This window comes from Bombina bombina, chromosome 5, assembly GCF_027579735.1.
Source record: "Bombina bombina isolate aBomBom1 chromosome 5, aBomBom1.pri, whole genome shotgun sequence".
NCBI lineage: Eukaryota > Metazoa > Chordata > Amphibia > Anura > Bombinatoridae > Bombina > Bombina bombina.
In genome coordinates this window covers 409623790-409635943 of record NC_069503.1, presented here as the reverse complement: position 1 = coordinate 409635943, position 12154 = coordinate 409623790, and positions in this window count along the sequence as shown.

Here is a 12154-nt window from a genome sequence, read left to right as displayed (position 1 = left end):
GCAATTTAGATTTAGAAGTAACATCAGCTGACCAGGATTTTAGGCACAGTGCTCTGCGTGCCTGAATGGCAAATCCGGAATTCTTAGCCGTAAGTTTAGTTAAATGTACTACGGCATCTGAAATAAATGAGTTAGCTAACTTAAGGGCTTTAAGTTTGTCTGTAATCTCATCTAGTGTAGATGATTGAAGTGTCTCTTCCAGAGACTCAAACCAAAATGCTGCTGCAGCCGTGACAGGCGCAATACATGCAAGAGGTTGCAATATAAAACCTTGTTGAACAAACATTTTCTTAAGGTAACCCTCTAATTTTTTATCCATTGGATCTGAAAAGGCACAGCTATCCTCCACCGGGATAGTGGTACGCTTAGCTAAAGTAGAAACTGCTCCCTCCACCTTAGGGACCGTTTGCCATAAGTCCCGTGTGGTGGCGTCTATTGGAAACATTTTTCTAAATATCGGAGGGGGTGAGAACGGTACACCGGGCCTATCCCACTCCTTAGTAACAATTTCAGTAAGTCTCTTAGGTATAGGAAAAACATCAGTACTCGCCGGTACCGCAAAATATTTATCCAACCTACACATTTTCTCTGGTATTGCAACTGTGTTACAATCATTCAGAGCCGCTAACACCTCCCCTAGTAATACACAGAGGTTTTCCAGCTTAAATTTAAAATTTGAAATATCTGAATCCAATCTATTTGGATCAGAACCGTCACCCACAGAATGAAGTTCTCCGTCCTCATGTTCTGCCGCCTGTGACGCAGTGTCTGACATGGCCCTAATATTATCAGCGCACTCTGTTCTCACCCCAGAGTGATCACGCTTGCCTCTAAGTTCTGGTAATTTAGCCAAAACTTCAGTCATAACAGTAGCCATATCCTGTAATGTGATTTTAAATGGCCGTCCAGATGTACTCGGCGCTACAATATCACGCACCTCCCGAGCGGGAGATGTAGGTACTGACACGTGAGGCGAGTTAGTCGGCATAACTCTCCCCTCGTTGTCTGGTGAAATATGTTCAATTTGTACAGATTGACTTTTATTTAAAGTAGCATCAATACAGTTAGTACATAAACTTCTATTGGGCTCCACTTTGGCATTAGCACATATAGCACATGTATCTTCCTCTGAATCAGACATGTTTAACACACTAGCAATTAACTAGCAACTTGGAAATGCTTTTTTAAGTAATTTACAATAATCTGAAAACGAACTGTGCCTATAAGAAGCACAGAAAAAATTATGACAGTTGAAAATAATTAAGATATAGCATCAATCTTTGTCAGAAATATACAATTTTAGCAAAGGATTGTTCCCATTAGCAAAGGATAACTAACCCAGTCAGCAGAAAAAAATACACAAATAAACGTTTTTTATCACAGTCAACTACAATCTTCACAGCTCTGCTGTGATGATTACCTCCCTCAAAAAAGGCTTTGGAGATCCCTGAGTTCTGTAGAGATGAACCGGATCATGCAGGAAGAAAATGAACCTCTGACTGAGTTTTTTGATGCGTAGTAAAAGCGCCAAAAATGGCCCCTCCCCCTCACACATAACAGTGAGAGAGATCAGTGAACTGCTTTAATTTAAACAAAAACTATTGCCAAGTGGAAAAAATAGTGCCCAAAACATTTTTTCACCCAGTACCTCAGAGAAATAAACGTTTTTACATGCCAGCAAAAAAACGTTTAACCTCAATAAATTAATTGTTATTTAAAACCTATTGCAAGTCCCTGCAAATTAGGTTAAGTCTATGCATACAGTATAAATCCAGTGAAGTACCATTCCCCAGAATACTGAAGTGTAAAATATACATACATGACAGCCTGATACCAGCTACATCAACTGCATTTAAGGCTGAGTTTACATTATAACGGTATGGCAGGATTTTCTCATCAATTCCATGTCAGAAAATAACAAACTGCTACATACCTCTTTGCAGATTAATCTGCCCGCTGTCCCCTGATCTGAAGTTTACCTCTCCTCAGATGGCCGAGAAACAGCAATATGATCTTAACTACTCCGGCTAAAATCATAGAAAAAACTCCGGTAGATTCTTCTTCAAATTCTACCAGAGAATGAATAACACACTCCGGTGCTATTATAAAATAACAAACTTTTGATTGAAGTTAATAAACTAATTAAATCACCACAGTCCTCTCACACATCCTATCTATTCGTTGGGTGCAAGAGAATGACTGGAGGTGACGTAGAGGGGAGGAGCTATATAGCAGCTCTGCTGGGTGAATCCTCTTGCACTTCCTGTAGGGGAGGAGATAATATCCCAGAAGTAATGATGACCCGTGGACTGACCACACTTAACAGGAGAAAAGGAGAACCATAGGGTGCAGTGGTGACTGTAGTTTACAAAAATAAATTTAAACCTGACCAAAATTGCAGGGTGGGCCGTGGACCGGATACACCGTAGGAGAAAGAAATTTATCAGGTAAACATAAATTCTCTTTTCTCCTACATTGGTGTATCCGGTCCACGGCTTCATCCTTACTTGTGGGAACCAATACCAAAGCTTTAGGACACGGATGAAGGGAGGGAACAAGTCAGGTAACCTAAACGGAAGGCACCACTGCTTGCAAAACCTTTCTCCCAAAAATAGCCTCAGAAGAAGCAAAAGTATCGAATTTGTAAAATTTGGCAAATGTATGCAGTGAAGACCAAGTCGCTGCCTTACAGATCTGTTCAACAGAAGCCTCATTCTTGAAAGCCCATGTGGAAGCCACATCTCTAGTAGAGTGAGCTGTAATTCGTTCAGGAGGCTGCCTTCCAGCAGTCTCATAAGTCAAATGGATGATGCTTTTCAGCCAGAAAGACAGAGAGGTCGCAGTCGCTTTTTGACCTCTCCTCTTGCCAGAATAGACGACAAACAAGGACGATGTTTGTCTGAAGTCTTTAGTTGCTTTTAGATAAAACTTCAAAGCACGAACCACATCAAGATTGTGTAACAGACGTTCCTTGTTAGAAACTGGATTAGGACACAGAGAAGGAACAACTATTTCCTGGTTAATATTCTTATTGGAAACCACTTTTGGAAGAAAACCAGGTTTGGTACGTAAAACAACCTTATCTGTATGGAACACCAGATAGGGTGAATTACACTGCAAAGCAGACAATTCAGAAACTCTTCTAGCAGAAGAAATAGCTACCAAAAACAAAACTTTCCAAGATAGTAACTTAATATCTATGGAATGTAGAGGTTCAAACGGAACCCCTTGAAGAACTGAAAGAACTAAATTTAGACTCCAAGGAGGAGCCACAGGTCTGTAGACAGGCTTGATTCTGACTAAAGCCTGTACAAACGCCTGAACATCTGGCACGGCTGCCAGACGCTTGTGTAACAAAACAGACAGAGCAGATATCTGTCATTTTAAGGAACTAGCTGACAGACCTTTCTCCAATCCTTCTTGGAGAAAAGATAGTAACCTTGGAATCCTAATCTTACTCCATGAGTAACCCTTGGATTCGCACCAGCAAAGATATTTCCGCCATATCTTATGGTAAATTTTCCTGGTGACAGGCTTTCTAGCCTGGATCAGAGTATCTATAACTGATACCGAAAACCCACGCTTAGCTAGAATCAAGCGTTCAATCTCCAAGCAGTCAGTTGCAGAGAAACTAGGTTTGGATGTTTGAATGGACCTTGGATTAGAAGGTCCTGCCTCAAAGGTAGCTTCCATGGTGGAACCGATGACATATTCACCAGGTCTGCATACCAAGTCCTGCGTGGCCACGGAGGAGCTATCAGAATTACCGAAGCCTTCTCCTGTTTGATCCTGGCTACTAGCCAGGGGAGAAGAGGAAACGGTGGAAAGACATAAGCTAGATTGAACGACCAAGGCGCCACTAAGGCATCTACCAATGTCGCCTTGGGATCCCTGGACCTGGACCCGTAACGTGGAACTTTGGAGTTCTGACGTGACGCCATCAGATCCAGATCTGGAAGGCCCCATAGTTGAGTTAACTGGGCAAAAACCTCCGGGTGAAGTTCCCACTCCCCCGGATGGAAAGTCTGACGACTCAGATAATCCGCTTCCCAGTTGTCCACTCCTGGGATGTGAATTGCTGATAGATGGCAGGAGTGATCCTCTGCCCATTTGATGATCTTGGATACCTCCCTCATCGCCAGGGAACTCTTTGTTCCTCCCTGATGATTGATGTACGCTACAGTCGTCATGTTGTCCGACTGAAATCTGATGAATTTGGCCTCCGCTAGTTGAGGCCAGGCCTGGAGCGCATTGAATATCGCTCTCAATTCCAAAATGTTTATCGGGAGAAGAGATTCTTCCCGAGACCATAGACCCTGAGCTTTCAGGGACTCCCAGACCGCACCCCAGCCTAAGAGGCTGGCGTCGGTCGTGACAATGATCCACTCCGGTCTTAGGAAACTCATTCCCTGAGACAGGTGATCCTGAGACAACCACCAGAGGAGTGAGTCTCTGGTTTTCTGGTCCATTTGTATCTGGGGAGACAAATCTACATAATCCCCATTCCACTGTTTGAGCATGCACAGTTGCAGTGGTCTTAAATGAATTCGAGCAAAAGGAACCACGTCCATTGCCGCAACCATTAGTCCTATTACCTCCATGCACTGAGCTACGGAGGGTTGAGGAATGGCATGAAGAACTCGACAAGTGTTCAAAAGTTTTAACTTCCTGACCTCCATCAGAAAGATCTTCATTTTTACCGAGTCTATTATTGTTCCCAGGAAGGGAACCCTTGTGAACGGGGACAGAGAACTCTTTTCTATGTTCACCTTCCACCCGTGAGACCTTAGAAAGGCTAGAACAATGTCCGTATGAGCCCTTGCTTTGTGAAAGGACGACGCTTGTATTAAGATGTCGTCTAGGTAAGGTGCTACTGCAATGCCCGCTAGAAGGGACCCTAGCACCTTTGTGAAAATTCTGGGAGCAGTGGCCAATCCAAAGGGAAGGGCTACGAATTGGTAATGCTTGCCCAGAAAGGCGAACCTCAGGAACTGATGGTGATCTTTGTGGATAGGAATATGCACGTACGCATCCTTTAAGTCCACGGTAGTCATATATTGACCCTCCTGGATCATTGGTAAAATTGTCCGAATGGTTTCCATTTTGAATGATGGAACTCTGAGGAATTTGTTTAGGATTTTTAAATCCAGGATTGGCCTGAAAGTTCCTTCCTTTTTGGGAACTACAAACAGGTTTGAGTAAAAACCCAGTCCTTGTTCTGCTGTTGGAACTGGGTGTATCACTCCCATTTTTAGAAGGTCTTCTACGCAACGTAAGAATGCCTGTCTCTTTATCTGGTCTAAAGATAAGCGAGGCATGTGGAACCTTCCCCTTGGAGGAAGGTCCTTGAATTCCAGAAGATACCCCTGAGAGACAATTTCTAGCGCCCAGGGGTCCGGAACATCTCTTGCCCAAGCCTGAGCAAAGAGAGAGAGTCTGCCCCCTACTAGATCCGGTCCCGGATCGGGTGCTACCCTTTCATGCTGTCTTGGTAGCAGCAGCAGGCTTCTTGGCCTGTTTACCCTTGTTCCAGCCTTGCAATGGTTTCCATGCTGGTTTGGGCTGGGATGCGTTACCCTCTTGCCTAGTGGCTGTAGAGGTAGAAGCAGGTCCGTTCCTGAAATTGTGAAAGGAACGAAAATTAGACTTATTTTTAGCTTTGAAAGGTCTATCTTGTGGAAGGGCATGGCCCTTTCCCCCAGTGATATCTGAAATAATTTCTTTCAACTCTGGCCCAAATAGGGTCTTACCCTTGAAAGGAATATTAAGCAATTTTGTTTTGGACGACACATCCGCCGACCAAGATTTTAGCCAAAGCGCTCTGCGCGCCACGATTGCAAAACCAGAATTTTTCGCCGCTAATTTAGCTAACTGAAAAGCGGCATCTGTAATGAAAGAATTAGCCAACTTCAGGGCGTGAATTCTGTCCATGACTTCATCATAAGAAGTCTCCTTCTGGAGCGAGTTTTCTAGTTCCTCAAACCAAAAAGCCGCTGCAGTGATTACAGGAATAATGCAAGAAATTGGTTGAAGAAGAAAACCTTGTTGAACAAAAATTTTCTTAAGTAAACCTTCTAATTTTTTATCCATTGGATCTTTGAAAGCGCAACTGTCTTCTATTGGTATAGTTGTGCGCTTAGCTAGTGTTGAAACTGCCCCCTCTACCTTAGGGACCGTCTGCCACGCGTCCCTTCTGGGGTCAACAATGGGGAACATTTTCTTAAATATAGGGGGGGGGGGGGGAACAAAAGGTACACCTGGTCTCTCCCTCTCCCTAGTCACGATATTCGCCACCCTCTTAGGTATCGGAAACGCATCAGTGTGTACTGGGACCTCTAAGAATTTGTCCATTTTACACAATTTTTCTGGGACCACCAAAGGGTCACAATCATCCAGTGTAGCTAGGACCTCCTTAAGCAGTGCGCGGAGGTGTTCTAACTTAAATTTAAATGCTATGGTATCTGGCTCTGCCTGCTGAGAAACTTTTCCTGTATCAGAAATTTCTCCCTCAGACAGGCCCTCCCTCACCGCCAAGTCAGATTGATGTGAGGGTACTACAGATAAATTATCAGCTGCGTCTGCTTGCTCATTTTCTGTATTTAAACCTGAGCTATCACGCTTCCTTGGAAAAGCTGGCAGTTTGGATAAAAATGCTGCTAGAGAATTATCCATTACTGCTACTAACTGTTGAAAAGTAATAGGAATCGGTGCGCTAGATGTACTGGGCATCGCTTGCGCGGGTATAGCTGGTGTTGACACAGAAGGAGAGGATAGCGGACTATCCTCACTACCTTCAGCTAAAGAATTATCTTGGGCTACATCTTTAAGCATGACTGTACGATCCTTAAGCTGTTTGGACGCTATAGCACACTTCACACATAAATTTAATGGGGGTACCGCCTTGGCCTTTAAACATACAGAACAAAAGCTATCTGAAGGGTCAGACATGTTTGACAGACTTAGACAGCACTACAATGCAATAAAAAATAATTTTTGAAAAAAACGTTACTGTGTCTTTAAATAATAAAAGTGCACACTTTATTACTAAAACATCAAATAACCATCAAATAAACATCCGATTTTAATGAAATTTTCACCACATTGTCTTAATGCTTTGAAAAGATTGCACACAAATTTTCAGACCAATTAACCCCTTAATGCCCAAACCGGAGCTAAGAACAGCAGTTAACCGGTTAAAAACACTACAGCACAATGCCACAGCCTCTACTGTGGCTTTTACCTTCCTTAGGGATTATTTGAGTAAGAAATAAGCCTCTATGAAGTCCTTTCTGAGGTCTCTGGACTCCCCACGTGAAGCTGCATGAACTGTCTAGTTAAAACAACTGCGCAACTGAGGCGCGAAAAAGAGGCCTCCTCCCTCTTGATTCCAGAGTGGTGGGGCCTTTTTGACTAGGTTAGGTGTCTAAATAAGTGCCAGGAGCCATAATAAACCCCATAAGTGTTTTAAAAGTCTCAAAAACACCCTATTCATACTGAATCATGCTAATAAAGCAATCGATTAAGCCCACAATAGTGTCAACCAGCATTGAGCCCTTAATTTAAGCCATCATTTTATACAGAGTCTGAGAAAAATGGCTTACCTATCCCTGAGGGGATTTCTGACAGTCTTCTAGCATTACTTGGTCTTGTTAGAAAAATGACTGATCATACCTGAAGCAGTTAAGCCTGCAAACTGTTCCCCCCAACTGAAGTTCTCCAGTATTCAACAGTCCTGCGTGGGAACAGCAATGGATTTTAGTTACTGGTGCTAAAATCATATTCCTCTCAGCAGAAATCTTCATCACTTTCTGCTTCAGAGTAAATAGTACAAGCCGGCACTATTTTAAAATAACAAACTTTTAATAGAAGAAATAAAAACTACAAATCTAACACCACAAACTCTTTACCCTCCCGTGGAGATGCTACTTGTTAGAGCGGCAAAGAGAATGACTGGGGGGGCGGAGCCTGAGGGGAGCTATATGGACAGCTCTGCTGTGTGCTCTCTTTGCCACTTCCTGTAGGGATTGAGAATATCCCACAAGTAAGGATGAAGCCGTGGACCGGATGCACCAATGTAGGAGAAACTTTATTTAATCAGTCCTGGACTGATGGTATGTACACTTAGGGAGCACTCACATTCCTTATAGGCTATATTAAGTATAGAGTAATGAGATATGAGGTGTTAGATAAAAAGGCAGCAAAGGGCTGTATACATACATACATAAACACACACATGTCTAAATATGTGTGTATATACTGTACATATATATATATGTGTGTGTGTGTGTACATAGCAATTTATGTATTTATATGTGCATGTATGTATTTACAGACATATATGAACACATAAATGCATACATATGTATACATACATAGACATATATAAGTGCATTGGAGCCGTTTGCAGTTAAGTAGTTGAAAACATGTAAAATCATATTTATGCAATATTCATGTTTAATAAAGTGTTATACTACGTATTTACTGTAAATAGTTCACATTCTAATGTTCTTCACACAGGGGAATATGTATTATTTAATAGATATTCCAATGTATAATATATATATATATATATATATATATCTATATATATATATATATATATATATATATATATATATATATATATATATATATAGGTATAGATATATATTTTACCAAAAAAACATGATATATATAGAAATATGTATGTATCTATGTAAATAAAACATATTCTGCTATGTGAAGAACATTGGAATGTGAAATATTCATATTTTCATGTTGGGATAGTGCACTTAAGTAAATGCAATTGGGTTTGCGCGCCAGTAAGGTGTTTTTTTCCACTTTTCACGCTCCATTGAAGTCTATGGGGGAATACATTAACGGAGTTGAGATATTTGTAGTTCGGCTTTTTGCGGGCAAACAAAAACTTTTTACTTTCAACTTGTAATATGAGCGCTACCTGACGCTCGCAAAAAGCTTACTTCTAGCGGAGTTAACGCACGAGCGGGAGGGATAAATAGCACTCCACTCGTAATCTAGCCCTCTGTGCCACTTTGAAAAAAGCAGAATTCTTTGGAGAAGGTAGAAATCGTCATATGACTTATTATCCCTTCAGTGAACTGAAAGGTTCTAGAATCAAAAAGACATGCTTGTCAACCTGAAGTGTCCCTGATTGGTTGTCAATTATGTACATGTCCACAATTTCCATAATATCGTGGAGAACATACTAATGGAGTATTTTGGAAATTCTTGCCCCTAGAATCAGGCTATTTGGATTGAAGAGCAGGACTACCTAGACCTGTCGGTTGCCTTTTTCTGTCCCTCTATATACTCCGGACTCTGATCACAAGTGGATGTTTTTTGTTTACATTTAAACGACCAATTTTCTTAACTCATTTTTTATGGCTTGACATTTTGTAAATGTATTCTTATGGATAAGAATAGCCTCCATTTGTGCTTTTAAATGGATTAATAAAGTGTTAGATATGTTTTAATTTATGCTCACAAGTATTTTATTTTTGTTTGAGACTGAGGGCTTAGTTCAGCGGCCTTAGGGCTAGATTACAAGTGGAGCTGTAATTACTGTTCCCACTCGAATGTTAATTTCGCTAAAATTAAGTAAAGATTCTGCCCTCTCGCAAAACCTGCTTAACGCAAAAAGTCAACTTAACAATATCGCAATACTGCATTCTCCCAAATTACTTCAAAGGAGCTGTGAGGTTATAAAAAAAACAACACCTTGCACACTAACCCCCCGTTGCATTAAACCCCCTACTCTAGAAACCTCTAAACAGCCACTACTGCCATCACAATAAAACCCCTACACTATTAACCCTTATACTCCCTCAACCCCACTCGCTATTAACCCCTAAACCACCATAACCCCCATCACTATTATCCCCTAAACTAAAACCCCTAATCCACCACAACCCCCATCGCAATAAACCCCCTACACTATTAAACCCCCAAAATGCCACAACCCCTATCACAATAAACCCCCGCTATACTTATTAACCCGATAAAAAATAAAAAAAAAACAGTAAAAGAAAAAAAATACACGCAAAAAACTACGATTAAAATACCCCAATACATTACACCAAAAAAAGCCCTGTACTAATTACCCTAAAAATAAAAAAAGCCCATCTCAAAATACCCTATCCTAAAACTAAAATAGTCCTCCAAAAAACCTAAGACTAACCTCAAATTTGAACTCACTACCTTGAACCTGGCTCCTTTGGGGACAACGGCAATTTAACAGGGGGTTGATGGTGGCAGACCTCCTCGGTTCTTTTCATCCATGGCGGTGACACCCCTTGGTCCGCTAAATCAATGGACGCGTTGCTCCTCTTCTTCCATCTGATTCATCTTCATGCAGTCACAGCAGCACACTGAAGTTTAAATGCAGGTTTTGCCTTTTTATAGGGGTGTCCTTGCATTTCTATTGGCTGAGCTTTCAATTCTGTTCAAATCAGCCAATAGAATGTAAGCTTTTGTTTTTCTATTGACTAATTTGAATTTGATTGGTTAAATAGTGTAGGGTTATTGAGATGGGGGTTATGGCGGTCTATGGGTTAATAGTGTAGGGGTTATTGCGATGGGGTTATGGTAGTTTAGAGGTTATTTGTGATGGGGTTATTGAGGTTTAGGGGTTAATAGTGTAAGGAGTGAATAGTATAGGTAGTAAACATTTTAATGTTTTTTTGTGTTTAGTGCAACTTTTTTTTATGCGCAAACCCAATAGGCAGGCTTTGAACTTGTGTAAAGAGTTTGATCGATCAAACATAATCGCATTTCCTTTGAACTTGTAATATGAGGGATCATTGAGCAACAGATTTTCTTCATGTACAGAGCTATAGTTTTAATTTTTTTTTAAATTCATCTACAGTGGAGGATTACTTTTTAATTCAAATCACATGTTCCACACAAAAGCCTTTTATGTTTCCCCATTAAGAATTACATTATTATAAGTCACAAAAGTGTTAATATTAATATTTTTAAATTGTTCTCAAAGACAAAATAAGCATACCAGTGTTTCCTTGAGAAAGGATAGCAACTGTACTTATTTCAGAGGTATTCAAACTTTTTCTCCTGCAAAAGAGAAAAGATACAATGTTGGTCTAACGTGTGTTCATAAACAAAAGTTATCTTTTATGACACTATTTAAATCATAACAGTAGATACAGTACAATATTGATCATACAGACCTCACAGACAATACGGGTTCAATAAGATTAGCTAATACTTTTGTGAGGTGAATTATGGGACCTGATGAAATTATTTTGAGTGATTTTCCAAGTTGTTACATTAAAGTAACTGTAAAAGAGTTCCACAAGTTCTGTCTGCTGCTAAAAAAAAGTATCTATGTTTTTCTTGAAAATAGACCTCATATTTCTATGAATTTCAAAATGACTAAGACTAATGATTGTCGAAAGTTCTGTGCATGATCAATAAGAAAATATTTTTACCCTTAAAGGGACAGTCTAGGCCAAAATAAACTTTCATGATTCAGATAGAGCATGTAATTTTAAACAATTTTCCAATTTACTTTTATCACCAATTTTGCTTTGTTCTCTTGGTATTCTTAGTTGAAAGCTTAACCTAGGAGGTTCATATGCTAATTTCTTAGACCTTAAAGCCCACCTCTTTCAGATTGCATTTTAACAGTTTTTCACCACTAGAGGGTGTTATTTCACGTATTTCATATAGATAACACTGTGCTCGTGCACAAGAAGTTTTCTGGGAGCAGGCACTGATTGGCTAGACTGCAAGTCTGTCAAAAGAAATGAAAAAAGGGGCAGTTTGCAGGGGCTTAGATACAAGATAATCACAGAGGTTAAAAGTATATTATTATAAATGTGTTAGTTATGCAAAACTGGGAAATGGGTAATAAAGGGATTATCTATCTTTTAAAACAATAAAAATTCTGGTGTAGACTGTCCCTTTAAATAATTTCCTTCCCATTTAGTGATAGTGCATAAAGCTAATCTAGATATTAGAGTATTAAATACCCACCAAAAGACAAACACTTTACCAGATTTTCTATTCCTTTTTCCTCATAGGTTAATTTTAACAGTTAGTGAAGCAGAGTGAATAAAAATAAAGGAATGGATAATGCAAACACTTGTAAAGTGAGGCATGCGTCAAACATACGTTAAATATAATTTAAAAAAGAGCT